This window comes from Pongo abelii, chromosome 6, assembly GCF_028885655.2.
Source record: "Pongo abelii isolate AG06213 chromosome 6, NHGRI_mPonAbe1-v2.0_pri, whole genome shotgun sequence".
Taxonomy (NCBI): domain Eukaryota; kingdom Metazoa; phylum Chordata; class Mammalia; order Primates; family Hominidae; genus Pongo; species Pongo abelii.
The window spans coordinates 102,612,938-102,631,316 of NC_071991.2; the positions used below are offsets into that span (position 1 = coordinate 102,612,938).

The 18,379-nt window shown below is 42.3% G+C and overlaps 1 long non-coding RNA gene across 2 annotated transcripts in view; it reads left to right on the plus strand.

The window, feature by feature from the left end:
* LOC134761781 (uncharacterized) overlaps window positions 1-16,145 on the plus strand; it is a 35,791-nt gene extending 19,646 nt beyond the window's left edge. The window contains exons 2-4 of one of the 2 annotated variants that reach the window (XR_010140904.1): window positions 1,815-1,922; window positions 14,178-14,402; window positions 15,654-16,145. This is a non-coding gene — a long non-coding RNA (uncharacterized LOC134761781). Of the gene's footprint in view, window positions 1-1,814; window positions 1,923-14,177; window positions 15,045-15,653 lie in introns of those variants that run through there. The other variant, XR_010140903.1, reaches the window with a different exon arrangement.
* The last annotated feature ends 2,234 nt before the right edge of the window (window positions 16,146-18,379 follow it).

Sequence of the window (18,379 nt, forward strand, 5' to 3'; positions counted from 1 at the left end):
AGAGGACTCTGCAGTGCTTGAGCATTTTCTGTTTCTTGACAGAGCAGGTAGTTACACAAGTGTTTGCTTTGTGATTGTTCATTATACTGTACATTTGTTTTGAACACTCTAATCTAAGAGTATTTTATTCCACAATTTAAACAGTTTTTTTTTTTAAAAAAAGAGATAGCTAACACTTGTAAAATGCTTGGCATAGTGCCTGGCCCATATTAAGAGCTCAACAGATGGCAATTTTATTTACTGGTATAACCCAGTTGTTAGAGCCACATTGTATCCTAAGCAACCTTCCAGCTCCTGAACCAGCTCTAGTCTCCATGCGGTCTGGCTTTGAGGTTGAGATTCCAGATCCCTCTGTTTCTCAGGGTGGCCCCAAATAAACCCTATTACTTAAGGCAGTGCTTTTCAATGGATATGTGATGGTTTATTTTATTGCCTTAAATGCTTCCCAAGTGAGCTGCAATGTGTAAGACTTTTTTTGGGAGCATTTCTGTTGTTATGCAGTTCTAGAAAGCTAGATTGCTAATTGAGCACCGCATGATGTGGGAATAGAGTCAGAGTCTAGCCTGCTGCAGGTCAGAGTTCAGGGAGCAGAGGTGGAACCTGATGGCAATCTAGTGCCAAAGAGAAAAGACCTTCTGGGTTTCAAAGACAGAGGCTATTAGGGAAGTAAAGATACACTCAACTAGCAGTCATGTGGATGGGGACCAGAGGAATCCCAGGACAATTGTGGATACCATTTTAAGCCTTCAAGTGTGTAACCCCAAATTCTAGCATTCCACAGAAAGGGTGACAATCACTGATTTAAGGTAATCTGAGAATGTCTATTCCTTGCAAGCCTAATAAAGAAGTTGCCATTTCATAGTCATCAGAAGGGTTGTTGTATACAATAGCTAATGATAATACTAGCTAATAATTATTGGGTGCTCAACAGAAGCCAGGCACTGTGCTAATATTTCATTCTCACCTCAACCCTAGGAGGTAGGTACTGTTATCTCCCTTTCAGTAGATACAGCTGAGGCACAGGGGAGTTCAGTAACTTGCTGAATTTCACACAGCTGGTAAATGCTAGAGCCAGGAAGAAGGATAATTCTTAGTCTCTAGTTCTAGAAGCAAGGGTGTGGCCCAGGGTTTAGGAGTTAGATGGAAGGACGTTTTGCTAACAGTAAGCAAAAACATCCCAACAGGCCAATCCAACATTGGAATGGGGAGTTTTAGAAAATAGCAAATTCTCTCTAAGCAGCATGACTATCAAATATGTTTTAGAAGAGATTTTTGCATTGGGTAGCAGGTTGGACTAAATGCCTTTCAAGGTCCTTCAAAGAACCCAAGATTAAAAGTTTAGATCTTGGTAGAGCTTCAGATTGGGAGCTGGACTATATGCTTTTTTTTTTTTTTTAATTTGCACTTCCAAACTCCAATGCATACCCTGATGCATAAACTATGTACACTTTTTATTTTGATGTTCATGAACTTCTCTTGAAACATGGTAAAATTATTTTCCCTATGTGGTTGTTTTTTTTTTTTAAGTCTTTTAGCTGACGGCAGTTGTGTAGCATCTTTCTGACCAGCAAGAAAATGCCTTTCTAATCTCTAGAAGAGAAATTGTTTGCATAAGGTGTTCTCCCACATTTACGTCTTTAATTTCAGACGAGAGGCACTGATCTTTTCATAAGGACTTTCCTGCTATACCTCCCACAAATGGTGTGTGTCTTGTGAACTCTATAGGTGTGGCATTGATAATGGTGTTTGATAGTGTTTGGGCTGTTCAAAATCTGCCCTTTATACTGAAATGATATGTCTGGCTTTGTTTCCAGGATTACAGAAACTTCTCTGGTCTATTTCCATGACTGCATTCAGTGGAGACACATTACTTTCTGCTTTTCAGAGCCTGAGACCACCTTCCAGGACAATGGAGACATAAGGTGACATTTCTAGTTGGAGTTGGCACTGATTGAGCCTTTGCCATTACTTGGCAAAATTAATTTGGTTGTGGTTGGTTATTTGACCTGGGGGTAGCATTTTTCCATGGGCAGAATAGTAGAGCTGAGTTGCATATAGTTGTTTTTAAGGTCTTTGGATAATAACCATTTTAACCAAATGTGTAGAGGCTTTGAAATTGCCATATGTGCAACTTAAGTTATCATTTCACATACAAGTAGTTCATTAAATATATTAATTGAGTTTATTGAACATATGCTTTTAAAAATAGACTTTGTATTTTAGAGCAGATTTAGGGTTCACAGCAAAACTGAGCAGATAGTACAGAGATTTCTCATATACCCACCCACTTGCATAGACTCCCAACTAACAACATCCCCCACCAGAGGTGGTACATTTGTTAGAGTTGATGAAGCAACACTGACACCTCATTATCCCCCAAAGTTCACCATTTATATTAGGGTTCACTCTTGGTGTTGTACATTCAGTGGGTTTGGACACATTTATAATGACATGTATCCACCATTATAGTATCATACAGAGTAGTTTACTGCTCTACAAATAGTTTGTGTTCCACCTAGGCATTCCTCCCACCGTTGTAATCCCTGGCAACCTTTTTTTTGTTTTGTTTTACCTTCTCCATGGTTTTGCCATTTCCAAAATGTTGCAAAGTTGAAATTAACAGTATGTAGTCTTTTCCAATTGGCTTTTTCACTTAGCAATATACACTTAAGTTTCCTCAGTGTCTTTCTGTAGCTTGAGGCAGCTCATTTCTTTTTAGAGCTGAATAATATTCCATTGTCTGGATGTATGGCAGTTTACTTATCTGTTCACCTTCTGAAGGATGTCTTGGTTGCTTCCAAGTTTTGGCAGTTATGAATAAAGCTGCTATAAACATCCACGTCCAGGTCTTTGTATGGACATAAATTTTCAACTTTTTTGGGTAAACACCAAGGAGCATGCTTGCTGGATCATATGGTAAGAATCTATTTATTTTTGTGACAGATTGCCAATCTATCTTCCAAAGTGACTGTGCCATTTTGCATCTGCACAGCAATCAGTGAGAGTTCCTGTTGCTCCACATCCTTGCCAGTATTTGCCATTGTTGGTGTTTTGGATTTTGGCCTTTCTAATAGGTGTGTAGGGGTATCTCATTGTTTTAATTTGCATTTCCCTAATGACATATGCTATGGAGCATTTTTATATGCTTTTTTGCTAGCTATATATCTTTATATTTTATTTCAATAGTTTTTGGGGTTCAATTGGTTTTTGGTTAAATGGATGAAATGTATAGCGGTGAAATCTGAGATTTTAGTGTACCTGTCACCCGAGTAGTGTACCCAATATGTAGTTTTTCATTGCTCTCCCGCCTCCCCCTTACCTCCTTCTGAGTCTCCAGAGTTCATTACACCACTGTGTATACCTTTGCATAGCCATAGCTTAGCCCCTAATTATAAGTGAGAACATATGGTATTTGGCTTTCCATTTCTGAGTTACTTCACTTAGAATAAATGGCCTCCACCTCCATCCAAGTTGCTGCAAAAGACTTTATCTTATTCTTTTTTATCACTGAGTAGTGCTCCATGGGGTGCACCTGTGGATAGCCTTTCCTGAACACTTCAGTGGGGCTGCCTCTCCACAGGCGGCGTGCCCTCCAGGTGCAGGCTTGCGCGAGGGGTAGAGTCACAGTCCATCTCAACATGGAACATCAGCCTTCCTGCAGATGAAAAGAGGTGTCTGTCTGATCTGAATAGCTGGGACACTGGGTCAGGAGTGTGACTAGGAGGTGGATCACTTTCAGGGGAGCTGAGGTGTCCCTCCCTTCCTTCTGAGAAGACCTCAGTGCGTTTCACTGAGAGCTCCGTCAGATGCCTCTATTAGGGCTGGGACCTCTACCCATCATTGGGTATTGCATTTACCCACTTTGCTTTAGCCACAGTTTTTTTTTTTTTTTTTTTTTTTTTGAGACAGGGCCTCACTCTGTCACCCAGGCTGGAGTGCAGTGGTGCAGTCTCAGCTCACTGCAACCTCTGCCTCCCAAGTAGCTGGGATTACAGGTCTGTACCACCATGCCTGGCTAATTTTTGTACTTTTGGTAGAGACAGGGTTTCACCATGTTGCCTAGGCTGGTCTCGAACTTCTGAACTCAAGCAATCTGCATATCTCAGCCTCCCAAAGTGCTGGGATTACAGGCATGAGCCATTGTGCCTGGCTACCACAATCGGTTTTTACCTGTGGACACCTCCCCTTCTGGCTGGAAGCTGAACCTGTTCAACCCAGTAAATAAAGTGCTAGGGAAAAAATTAAAAAGTGCATACCACTGGAGAACAAGATAAGCTTTGAGAGACCTCTGCCATTCTAACCCCACAGGACGCAGTGAGCACATTGCTGCTACAACCAGCAGCTGAGAAAGCCACCATATAAAGACTCTCTATAACCAAGGAACTCACACAGAGTCTTCACCCCTGAAAGCACCAGGAGCCAAATTAGGCAACAATAAACTATGTCTTTTTTTATGAGGTGTCTATTCAGATCTTTTGCCAGTTTTTCAACTGGGTTGTTCACATTCTTATTGTTGAGTTTTTAAGAGTTCTCTGTATATGTTACGTAACAGTTCTTCATCAGATGTCTTTTGTAAATATTTTCTCCCAGTCTGTAGCTTGTCTTCTCATTTTCTCGAATATACACTCCTCTTACGGTGCTCTGTTAGATGTTTTATGGGCATAGAAATTATATTTAGCACAGAATTTCTCCCTTTCAATTTGCTTTCGTTCTTATTGGCAAATACCTATTTCCTGGGTGCAGAAAGATCCCCATTGCTGTTTCCTATTGGCTACTCATGAAGCTCTTAAGTGGATTGTGGGAGTAGTAAACACTCCAGATAATTTGTTTATTTGGGAAACTTGCTTGGATAGTGTTTTAAGTCAGAATTCTATGACAAACTGTGCTTTGGTGACTTATGTATTCAGACTGACTTATCTGGGAAGACAAAATGTCATTAGCATTCTAAGAAATATTAATGACTGCTATTTATATACCCCATCCACACCACTTTCACTGGCATCTGGCATTGATGATTGTGAAGTATTGATGACTTATCCAAATAAGATGGAATATGGCAATTTGGTAAAGAGCAAGCATTTTTATTTTATTTATCTGGGGTTAATTTTTTGTATTTTGAAATATTCAAAAATAGCAGAAGTGATCATTTCCTTTTTCTTTTTTTTTGAAATGGAGTCTCCCTCTGTCACCCAGGCTGGAGTGCAGTGGCGTGATCTTGGCTCACTGCAAGCTCTGCCTCCTGGGTCCACATCATTCTCCTGCCTCAGCCTCCCGAGTAGCTGGGACTACAGGCGCCCGCCACCACGCCCAGCTAATTTTTTGTATTTTTTAGTAGAGGTGGGATTTCACCATGTTAGCCAGGATGGTCTTGATCTCCTGACCTTGTGATCCACCCGCCTCGGCCTCCCAAAGTGCTGGGATTACAGGCATGAGCCACCACGCCTGGCCACAGAAGGGATCATTTCTAAATAGCATAGCATCACAGGGAGTACACCTCATGTGACCTCACGTTTAGAGTCATCATTTGCTCATAATGAATTACATATCAGTAAATGAACATGACATGCTTCAACTTCAATAATATTAAACAAAACTCTTTCAGTGTGCTTATTCATAGATGAAAAACATGGCCCAAAAACCCAGTGTGACTTGGGTGTCATGTATCTTCAGTTTGGATGCACTATATCAGTGCTAATCAATAAAGGCCAGGAATGATTTTGGAGTATAACGTCCAGCCTTAAATCTTAAATGAAAGTGAAATTCAAACACTTAGCCCAGCAGTAGAAGAACAAACACTAGTGAGACGTATAATTTGTTAAGACGAACATGGGCCGGATCCAATATCTAATATATGTGTCCTCGACAGTATGTACCGTCTCAAAGAGGAAGAAATAGTCAAGGTACCCAAATGAGCCATTCCTCAGAGAGAGCCAAAGAGCTCTGAGAGAGAGCAAGTGTGGCCAAGAAAGAGGGGACATTTGTGTCTCTGACTGTGAACATACACCGAGTCACCCAACTGCAGGTCCATTTTTTTGGTGAGACCGATATAAATGTTCTTCCAAATTGGCCAAGCTGCAAGGTTTCCAAAAGCAAAGCTTAAGGCTGAATGCAGTGGCTCCCACCTGTAATCCCAGCACTTTGAGAGGCTAAAGTGGGAGGGGTTTGATACCAGCCTGGGCAATGTAGCGAGACCCCATCTCTGCAAAAAAATGCAAAAAACAAAACAAAACAAAAACCCAAAACAAGCTAGGCACAGTGGCTCACACCTGTAATGCCAGCACTTTGGGAGGCCGAGGCAGGTGGATCACTTGAAGTCAGGAGTTTAAGACCAGCTTGACCAACATGGTGAAACCTGTCTCTACTAAAAATACAAAAATTAGCCAGGCGTGGTGGTGTGCACCTGTAATCCCAGCTACTTGGGAGGCTGAGGCACGAGAATCACTTGGGTGGTGGAGGTTGCAGTGAGCTGAGATTGTGCCACTGCACTCCAGCCTGGGCAGTAGAGCAAGACTCTGTCTAAAAAACCAAAAAACAAACAAAAACCAAAACAAAAGCAGAGCTTAAAAAGCAAGACTTGCAGAACATTAGGACTAGGAGATAGTTGTGGCCAGGGCTCTGTGTAATGCAAAGATTGTCTGTAGGACCTCTGCAGGCCTGGGTTTTACTCCTAGCTGTGTCCTTACTAGTTATATCACCTTGGGCAACTTATGTAAACCCCTGAGCCTCAGTTTCTTCATTTGTAAAATGGGAATAACAATTTCCGCCATTCAGTACTGTTGCCTAGATGAGTGATAATTTGTGTCAAATACCTGGCACATACTAGGGACTCAATAAATTTTAAGTACAGTAATGTCACTTAACAATGGAGATATGTTCTGAGAAATGTGTCATTAGGTGATTCCATCATTGAGCAAACATCATAGAGTGTACCTACACGAACCTAGATGCCTACTACCCACCTAGGATACAAATCTGTACAGCATATTACTGTACTGAATACTGTAGCAACTGTAACACAATGTTAAATATTGATGTATCTAAACATGTAAACATAGAAATGTTACAGTAAAAATATGGTATTATAATCTTATGGGACCACTGTTGTCTTTGTGGCCTATCACTGATTGAAACATTACATGGCGCATAATTGTAATTTCAAAAAATCATTCAGACCTTATGTATGCATTTAATGACTCCACTCTAAGGAAAGCCCAGATGCACTTAAATATACTTCTGTTTATACTGCTTTCATTGGAAATGAAATGCCATGTCAACTATGATGCTTTCAGTTGCAAGTAGCAAAACTGCCAACTCAAACTAGCTTAAAAAATAAAGTGAATTTATTGGTTCATGTAACTGGAAAGTCTCATGAAAATGTCAGCTTTAGGAGAAGCTTGACCCAGCAGCTTCATGATGTATGGAAATACCTGGGTTTTTTGTTTCTGCTTTGCTACTGTGGTATCAGCTTTATTCTAAGTCTGGCTTCCTTTGTTGTTGCAAGATGCTTGTCAGCAGAAGCCTGGGTCCATCTGTTAGGATTAAGTTTACTCTGTATGCTGTAGTAGTGGCTATGACAAGATAGAAGTGTATTTCTCCTCCATATAAAAGAAATTCAGAGATAGGCAGTCCAGGGATGGTATGTGGCTCCACTATGTCATGGACCCAGACATTTAACTTGATGCTCCATGTCCTAAGGTATGGCTCCTTTTCTCAAGGTCACCTCAAGGTCCAAAATGACTGCTAGAGTTCCAGCCATGACATCTGCATTCTAGGCAGGAGGAAGGGGCAGAAGAAAGGCTTGCCTCTTCTCTTTTAAGGAGACTCATTGCAAGTGCCACACAATCCTTTGCTTACAGCTTATTGGTTGGCACATAGGGTAGTTGCCAGGGAGACTAGGAAATAAAGTCTTTTGTTCCCCTTCCCATCCTCAGTTCTTTTTGCACTGTGCTAAACAATTCTAGGACTTTTAACAGAACTCTTCATAAAAGTCTTGAATTTTATTCTATTTATTTATTTTTGAGATGGAGTCTTACTCTGTCACCCAGGCTAGAGTGCAATGGTGCTATCTTAGCCCATTGCAACCTCCACCTCCCACGTTCAAGTGACTGTCCTGCCTCAGCCTCCTGAGTAGCTGGGACTACAGGTGCGCACCACCACAACTGGCTAATTTTTCTTTTTTTTTCTTAGAGACAGGTTTCACCATGTTGGCCATGGCTGGTCTCAAACTCCTGACCTCAGGTGATCTGCCTGTCTCGGCCTCCCAAAGTGCTGGAATTACCAGTGTGAGCTACCATGCCTGGCCAAAAATATTGGGTGAATATTTAGATCCCTTCTTTATTTTTTTGGATCTTTTCTGAATCTTCTCCAATCTTTCCTGATTCACAAGGGGCACAGTCATAAGCCAGCAAATCCCTAAACCTCTATATACTTTAGTTTCCCCATCTATAAAAAGATAAAGATCATTGTAGCTACCCTTTTTCCTCAAGAGATTAAATAAGATGCATGTATGCTTGATGCAGTGAACATTTAATGAAGGTTAAGTAATAAATGTAATACTTCGTGATTCTTGGGTCCTATCTCCTATTTGTGTTTTTATCTATCATGCTTGTTTCTTTGCCTGAAACCTCCAAATCTCTTCTTGCTCAACCGCAGCTTCTGCTTCTGTAATTTGTTTTTCTCCCTTTAGAAATGCTTCTTAATAAACACCTTTGAGTCTATTTCTGACTTCATCTCGAATTTGCCAAGGTAGTTTTTTCAGTGTCTGAAAATATGACAATAAGAGAAAATGATTCAGGAGGGCAAAGAGCAGAAAAGCGGCTATAAAGAGTGGGCAGAGGGGAAGGGGAGCGTTGGCCTCTCCCTGGGAGCTCCAGGCTCCATGTGCACACACAGGCTCATCCCCGCTTCTGTCAACTTCTTGTTCCCAGGCTGAGTTACTTAGAAAAGGAAGAAGAATGTTTCCTATTTGTTCATGTGAATTCACTTAAGAAACACATCCTCAGTGATTAGGCCTCAGAGCTAATTTGTCTACATGCAGCTTAGAGTTAAGCTTGGAAATTTATTTTATTTGAAATTCAAAGGATGAAGCCCTCTTTGTCTTAAGGAGCTGAGAAACACAGCTCAGCTGCGTCTAAGATGGTTTGTACTCACTGTCTTCCTCCTTTCTTGCTTCGGCAAGGATAGAAGGGCTGGGAGGATTTGCATTCAGTTTCTCATGCAAAGAGCTCCTCACGGAATTCCTGCCCTTTGCATATGCTGGACAAGACCAAGATTTTCCAGGGCGCTGCTTGCAGTTGTGTTCATAACTGTGGGGGGAGATAATAGCTAACATCAATTGACGGTCACTAGAAGCATTTTGCATGTGTAATAACAGTAAGAGCCAACACATAAAACGGTGCCTACTATGTGCCAGGCATAGTTTAAATTATTTTCTATACCTCAATCAATTTTATTCTTTCATACTCCTCTGAAGTAGTAATTACCATTACCTACATTTTACAGAAAGGTTAAATGTGGGCTCAGAAAGGTTAAATCACTTACTGAGGGTTATATTCAGCTAGTGTCAGAGCCTGGATTCAAACTGATCATATGGCTCTGTGCTCTTTTTTGTTTGTTTGTTTTGTTTTTTTTTTTGAGACGGAGTCTCGCTCTGTGCTCTTAACTGGTACATTTTACCATCTTCCTAGGTGGGGGTTTTAGTATCAATATTCTTATAAAAAGGAGACTGAGGCAGGGAGAGAGGAAGGAATCCTGGATTCCAGTGTAGGCAGGAGACTCCAGAGCCTGGGTCTTCTTTGCTACCTCTTCCAGGGACATGCGGAGACATCTCCACATCCAGCACTTCACATAGGAAGTACCCTGAGGACCACGTGGGATGACATAACCCATCTGGAGTAACTAGTGGCATGGTGCAGGAGCTGTGCTTGAGGTGCTCCCTAAACCCCATCAGTCCTGATGCTGCTTCTGGGGCCTGAAGGGGAGTAAGGGAGGCCAGTGTTTGGGGGACAGAAGGCGGCAGCCCTGTGATCAACAAAATCATGTTTCTGGCACCAGGAGCAGAATTCATGTTTGCTTTTACTGCTTCCTGTGCTCTTCCTCATTTTACCCCAGGGCCATTGGTCATGGTGTCCTGGGACCCTCTGGGGGCTTGGAGCACCGATACCACAACCATAGTCCCACCCGTTAAATAAGAGAACTAGCAAGGGGAGACATCATTTAAAGTGTAATTTATTTATTTGTATCTTGCCTTGCTCCCCAAAAGTTTTATGACAGGATACAGAAATGCTTCACATACTGGAAGAGTGCCTCAGTTAGGTGTGTGTGTGACAGTGTGGCTGCAATCCCAGCTCTCCTTCTCTCCTTCCCAGGAACCATGGACAAGTGCCAGCATCTTTCTGGCACCGGATTTTTCTGCCTCTAATGTGGGAATGATGTCGTCCCAGTAGAATTAGTGTAGACATTAATACCAGTTCACATAAAGTTCTAGCACTAGCCTGGACCACAGAGGTGCTCAGTGGATAATTATTATTATTACAAGGCATAGAATGATTTAACAGAAAGAAATCAAGAGGTGGGGTCATAAAATAGAGCCAAGAATGAGGTGCATACAAAAATACCTACTATGAAGTCATATGCACTTTGTCAGGGCCAGTGTGATGAGAGAAATCTGATTATTAAATCACTCACGATGTTCACAAGAGGAAAACAGTGGGCTCAGGAGAGGCAACCGCTCAGAAAGAGCTCTTTAGAGGCCTTCTGAGAAGGGCACTGTGCAATGTTATAAACTGTTCTCAACAACTTCTTCAGAATAAACCCAGTGATAAGTGCCACCGGCTTCCCTTTAATAGAGGCTAATGGCAACAAACCACAGCATCAGCCAATAGAAACCATTCCTGAGAGCCAGCATCATAGAGTCCAGGCACAGTGCTTGCAGGGGCTATGATTTAACCAGGGGCAACAACAGCGAGTGCTTACTGAGCGTCAGGAGGGCCAGTGAGAGCTCTGAGCCCTCTGCATGGATCACCTCGCTTAAGTCTTGCAACACCCATATGAGGTTGTAATATGGTCATCCCCATTTTACAGATAAGTAAACTGAGGCCCAGAAAAGCTAAGCTTCCCAAGGTCACTGAGCTCATGATCCCTAAGCAGCGTTCAAACCCAGGCAGGCAGGCAGGCAGGCAGGCAGGCTGGCTCTGGTGCCTGTGCCACTGCCCTCTCTGGTAACTGGTTAGGACCAAATATCCCTGTGACAGTCCTTCATAAAGGCTGTTCTTGACAGCTGAGCCTTTGACAAATCTTGGGCAGCAGTGAGTTTAAGGAAATGTGTGAATCCTGATGAGTTCCTGAGGGGCTAACATTCTGGAGGGCTAGTTACTGTGGAGCCGAATGCTTTACCCGTGGGCCGAGATGGGATAGGACTGACACACTTCCGCTCAGGATCCCACTATGGGCTGTGGCTTGAACTGAAGGTGATCCATGAGCTGGGTTCACAAAAGGGGGTAGGCAAATAGGGAAGCAAGGCCAAAGTGCACCTAGAAAGTAAGCTTCAGTCCACTCCAGTGCGCAGACAAATGGATGATTGAGCACCCACAGTTCATGTATCAGGGCTGCCATAATTTTAATCGGAAAAGTTATTTAAAGTGTTAAGTTTCTGTTCTGGCTATTTAAAAAAAAATAATGAATAGGGCCAGGGGCAGTGGTTCACACCTGTAATCCCAGCACTTTGGGAGGCCGAGGTGGGCAGATCACTTGAGGCCAGGAGTTCGAGACCAGCCTGGTCAGCATGGCAAAACCCCATCTCTACTAAAAATACAAAAATAACTGGGTGTGGCGGTGGGTGCCTGTAGTCCCAGCTACTTGGGAGGCTGAGGCAGGAGAATTGCTTGAACCCGGGAGGCGGAGGTTGCAGTGAGCCGAGACTGCACCACTACACTCCAGCCTGGGCAACAGAGCAAGACTGTCTCAAAAACAAAAAATAATTTTATATGTGTGTGTGTGTGTGTGTGTGTGTATATATATACGTATATATATGTGTATATATGTATATATGTGTGTGTGTGTGTGTATATATATGTATATAGTACCCATAGGATACTTAGTGCACATCTCTTTTATTGTGATTTTTGCCTATTATATTGGACCCCCAAACTGTCAGACAAAAAACGCTTCCAAAGTCTTCTCCACCCCATAATCACCATCCCAGCAGAATTTTCCAGAAAGGCAAATACAGTATTGTGCTATTTCTGCATGGTAGACATTGCATACTTATAATTCTGACACAGCAGGACTCTAAGCCATCCAGTCTTCTGGGCTCCTCTTCTTGTGTACCAAGATTAATGAGCAGAGTCCCACTCCTCTTCTGTGAAAGCCGAGTCCTCCTCAAGATGTCCTGAGACTGTCTCTGAGGACTCACAGACTCCTGGTCCAGGGTTGTCAGCATCCTGGCAGTGACTGCCCTTTCCCTGACGTGTCACCTGCTGTACAGGGCCCCAGTTTCTCTATCCTTTCTGCCTTAGGCTGCATTTGGCTGAATGCCAAGGAATTGGAGCACAGCATCATAGGGGCAATCGCAGAAGGCCTAATGTTCTGCCCTTTAGCCAAACCACTTGCCATGTCCCCTTAAGGCCTTGCGTTGCCATTACCTTCTTGGGCTTTGCTCTTCTCCAGAAGTGGCTGTCTACTGAACTAACAGCTTCCTGCAATCCCCAAATTCTGGTTACTTCCCACCAGAGCACAACACAGTTTGTTCTTCATTTTTCTTTGCTACTTCCCAGGCTATACCAGAGCTTGCATTTCTCACCTACAAGTCCCATCAAGGCTCATGGTATTATTTCTTCCCAATAAGAGAATGTATGTCCTATTACGTGAAAGTGGCCACAGTCATGGCTTTAAATAGCATTCTCCCACTGCTACAATATGTATATTGAAGCTTACAGAATAGTTGATAGTTAGGAATTAAGCCTAAAAAAGTAAGGACCAAATAACAGTATAACAAAAATGACCCCAAACAAGAGATGCCCAAACAGTGTGATCAAGCAAAGAATGGTGGTACCAAAAATAAGGGCAGAGAAGAGGAGATGGCTGATGGCGGGGATGGCCCCATTGGGCTCTCACGAGAGAGGTGAAGGTGGATTGAGTATGAGGGATGGAGGATGTGATGAGCGGGGAGAGACTAGGAGGGTGTCACAGGGAGGAGAAACCACTTGAATAGAGGCAGGGAGGTGGCCTGACACGTGACCCACTGGCTTGGAGGAGTGAGTAGGAGTAATCCAGGCTGGCAGGGAAGAGCAGGATCTTCACCAGGCCAGAAGGAGAAGCAGAAACCAGACGATCCTGCTAGGATGCACCTCTCTAATTAGGACTATTTTCTTACAACATGTGTTTGTTTATTACAGAGAGCTGTGATCACTTGAGGGTGTCGTGTCAACCTTGTCTCATGCACCAGCTGAATTTAGTGACACTAACATCCTGGATCCTGCAGATGAGAGTATTATGACTGCACTACCAGGGAGGCTGCCCAGGGCTGGAGATTGCTCTGCTCCAGAGGTGCTTGGTTTGCAGTGTGGGCGGACTCAACCTGAGCGAAAGCCACACAGAAGCGCCTTGAGCTGGAGCCCCATGCTAGTGTTGGTTACACCAGTGGTTCTTTTTTTTTTGAGATGGAGTTTCTCTCTTTTTGCCCAGGCTGGAGTGCAATGGTGTGATCTCGGCTCACCACAACCTCCGCCTCCCAGGTTCAAGTGATTCTCCTGCCTCAGCCTCCCGAGTAGCTGGGATTACAGGCATGTGCCACCACGCCTGGCTAATTTTGTATTTTCAGTAGAGACAGGGTTTTACCATGTTGGCCAGGCTGGTCTCGAACTCCTGACCTCAGGTGTTCCTCCCGCCTTGACCTCCCAAAGTGCTGGGATTACAGGCATGAGCCATTGTGACCGGCCAACACCAGTGGTTCTTAAACTTCAGCCTGGGTCTGAGTCACCTGGAGGGCTATGAAAACACAGAGTGCTGGCCCCATCCCCAGAGTTTGTGCCTTCAGTAGGTCTGTGGTGGGGCCTAAGGATTTGCGTTTGTAATAAGTCCCCAAGTAATGTGGGTGCTGCTGGTTGGGAGATCACGCTTTCGAATCACAGGTTCACTCTACAGTCCCATTGTTAACTTATAAAACTCTTCCTCTCTAGTTCTTCTTTTTGTAAAGGTGTGTCCTGAGGAACCTCACATTTGAAAGAAGAGTGAACGGAAGTCAAATGTGGAAACCACTTAAATGTCCATCAACTGATGAATGAATAAACAAATCATGGTATATCCATACAAGGAATGTTATTCACCCATAAAAAGGAATGAAGTCTTAATACACCTACAACTGGATGAACGTTGAAAACATTATGCTATCCATTCTGCTTCAGGTTGGAAAAAAAAATACGATCCTTACCTAAAGAAGCCATCTACAAAAGGCCACATATTGTGTGATTATATCATATGACCAGAATACGCAAATTCACAGAGACAGAAAGCAGATTAATGGTTGCCAGGAACTGGGGGAAGGGGAGGAATAGGAGTGACTAATTGTGTTTTTCCCATTGTGATTAAAAAAAAAGTTCTGGAACCAGATAGTGGTGATGGTTGCACAACATTGTGAATGTACTTAGTACCACTGAATTGTACACTTTAAAATGGTCAGTTTTGGCTGGGTACGGTGGCTCATGCCTGTAATCCTGGCGTTTTGGGAGGCTGAGGCAGGGGAATCACCTGAGTTCAGGAGTTCAAAACCAGCCTGGCCAACATGGTGAAACCCCGTCTCTACTAAAAATACAAAAATTAGCTGGGCGTGGTGGCACATGCCTGTAGTCCCAGCTACTCAGGAGGCTGAGGCAGGAGAATCACTTGAATCTGGAAGGTGGAGATTGCAGTGAGCTGAGATTGTGTCACTGTACTCCAGCCTGGGCAACAAAGTGAGACTCTGTCTCAAAAAAAAAAAAAAAAAAAGAAAAGAAAAGTTAGTTTTGTATAATGCCTATTTTATCACAATAAAAAATTAAAAGAGTGAATGGATTGTTGTTTTAACTCCCATTATGGGACCAGTTGAAAGGTTTATAGGATAGAGGTTGGAAATGCAAAGGGCCTAAACCAGTGGTTTTCAGCCCTGATTGAGCCATCCTATCCTTGGAGAGGTTTACATCTTATCCTTGTCTTAGCTACGCCCAAGACCAATTAAATCAAAATCTCTGGAGGTAAGGCCCAGGCATCAGAAAAATTTTCAATACATCCCCGGATGATTCTAACATACCATCAGTATTTCAAACAGTGGCCTGAAACCTCAAGGGTCAAATGAGTTAATGACTTTGGTGCAAACTGACTTGACCCATATCATAAACAATGTGCCTTCATCTTCTCCCATACTTGCTTGGGAGGGGATGTAGAATAGAATGAGGAGGCTTTCAGAATCAGATCTGCCCAGGATTTGAAAACTGGCTCCATTACCAACTAGCTGTGTGTCCTTGGGCAAACCACATAACCTTTGTGGGCATGTTTTCTCCTAAGTGAAGAACACCATTTCAGAGGGTTTTTGTGAGGCACATATGAAGCAGCCAATTTCTCAGCTTTACCAGTGTCAGACCCTGTTTAGTCATCATTCCTTTCTTTCCATCTCATTCTAGACCAGAAAGGAGAAACAGTCTCATCTGCATGAAAGTCCTAGTACTGCTGTATCTCGTACTATAAGTTCAGTTTTCTCCCGTCACCTGAGGGTAAGTTGAAGAATAACTTCATAAGCCAGGGAGAGATACATTTGGATCAGGAGTTAGTGATAACAGGTGAGCCCAATAATAATCCTTTTTGCACTCATGCTCAGATGTTTTTTATGCACCAAGCGTTATAATGATGTAGATATACTCTAAGACAAAAACAGATAAAACTCACCTATAATTTTGAATCATAAAATAGTTTGGATTTTTCCATGTTTCTGGTCAGTCTTATTCTTTGGTAATATAAGGAATATATTTTTATTCAACTACAGTTAAGGCATAGATATAATTTTATACTCTGCATTTTCTTTATCTTCAGCATTTGTTATGTTTCTATAGTTCATTATTGACATTTTAATGACTGCAGAGTATTTGATTGAATAGCCTTACTATAATTTATTTTGATATTCCTCTATTAAGCCTTTTGACTGCTAAGTTTTCAATATTAGAAATTGTACAAAATAAAAATATTTCTGCATATAACTTTTAATTTCCTTTGACTTCTTTTCTTTTTTTTTTTTTTTTTTGAGATGGAGTCTCGCCCTGACGCCCAGGCTGGAGTGCAATACCACAATCTCGTCTCATTGCAACCTCCGCCTCCCGGGTTCAAATGAGTCTCCTATCTCAGCCTCCTGAGTAGCTAGGATTACAGGCGCCTGCCACCATGCCCAGCTAATTTTTCTATTTTTAGTAAAGATGGGGTTTCACCGTGTTGGTCAGGCTGGTCTCGAATTCCTGACCTCGTGATCCACCCACCTTGGCCTCCCAAAGTACTGGGATTACAGGCATGAGCCACCGCACCCGGCCTTGACTTATTTTCTTAAAATAAATTTCCTTTAATTTATTGGATCAAGGGGTGTGAACATTTTAAGGTTCTTGAATGCAGTATCAAATTGCTTTGGTAAAGGATTATACCAATTTACACTGCTACCAGCAGGGTGTGGGTGTACATTTTCAACAACTTGCCAGCACTGAATTTCATCATTTAAAAAAGGTTTACAGATTGTACATAATTTAATTTAATATAAACTAATAAATTACTGTGTCCAACTTTTGAGCATGCATAAAATTTTTTCCCCATTTCTTTTTTGGTGGCATCCCTACTGTTTTGTAAACTGCTTGAGGGCAGTTTACAAACCTTGCACATTGTAGAAAATCAATAATTGCTTTTTGAAACAATGAATAATTCAGGGAATCCCTGCTCCCAATAATTCTTCAGTTTTGATAATAGCAGTGGGTTTTGGGTTGTTTTGTTTTCAAGATAAACTAAATTACACTTTATTTCACTGATGTTGGCAGCCCCAGAGGACTCTGTTTGCAGGAAAAAAAATGCATGAAGATTTTCATAGGTGGGAAGTAGACCTCTCCCACACAACGAGAAGAGCAGCTAAATCATTGCTCTTTTCTCCCAGTCTCTCCCTGCACTCCCATCTGATTTCCTGTCTGCTCCTGAAAAGCCAGCTCAATATGAACTAAGGAAAAGCTATTTGTAGTGCACATGGGAGGAAAAAGAACACAAATAGGCTCTTCCTAAGCTATTGATTGAGCTTAGCTTTCACTCTTTCCAGCAGGAAAAGGGTCATGCATGTCCAGGTGATACTACTTGTACTTTGGTACCCATTGATTGGGACAGTGTGTGCCGATGAAAAGGTGCTGTGAATTCAGTAATGCTTTTTAAATACGTATTTTAATTTCAATAATGTCTACATAAATTTCAAAAACAGCAATTAAAAAATATGCTTGAGACCAATTTATCTGGCTACACCTATTTGGTGCATATTTGCATTCTTAGATTCCTTAAATGTCCTCTGCACAAAGGTTAGGAAACTGTGCCCTGACAATAAAGCAGTATCTTATTAGAACTAAGAGGTTAACCAGTAAAGAGGACTAGAGAAGTCGTTGTTAACTGATACTTTATTAGTATTTAATACAGTAACCTGCCTCTGCTAGACGTAAGGACTCCTCCTCAACTTTTAAAGATAGCTAATTTTAGAAGTCTGCTTCCTACCTGTTCACCTTTTTCTCATTGGTGACAGCAACAAACAATTAATGGCATTCTTAAATGTCTTGCTGTCTGAAATAAGATCTTTTTCCAATTAAAAAGTAACAAAGGCTGCACCTCTCCTCTGTTTCCTTCCTTGGCTGTAGCATCTTGACATCTCTCTCTCTGTCTCCTGTTTTATCCAAGACCAAGCTTACATGAAAACAAAATGGGTCATATGCTTCTATTGCGGGGGCAGGGCGGGGGGGGGCAGATTATTTGTGACTTTTAAAGAAAATTTATGCTGGTGGTTTGCAGAAAGTTGACATATATCCTAGGGTTCCCTTGTCAGAGGGCAGCAGGGTCCCCATGGGTTCACATCGTTGCCTGGACAAGGAGTATTTGTACCCTAGTCATGCCTGGGTTGTTGCAGGGATGGGGTAACTCATTTATTCACATTCTTTCTCCTTTCCTGTTTCCTTCAAAGACACCCTGGTCCTAGTTGACTCTACTTTACTGTTCAAAATTCAGCTCAACATATGTCAAGCTGTGCATTCTTAAACTCAAGGAAACAGAAAGGTTATAACCCCGTGGTTTCCAAGCCTGGCTTTTCATCAGAGTCTCTTGATGAACTTTTAGAAAATCCATATTCTTGCCC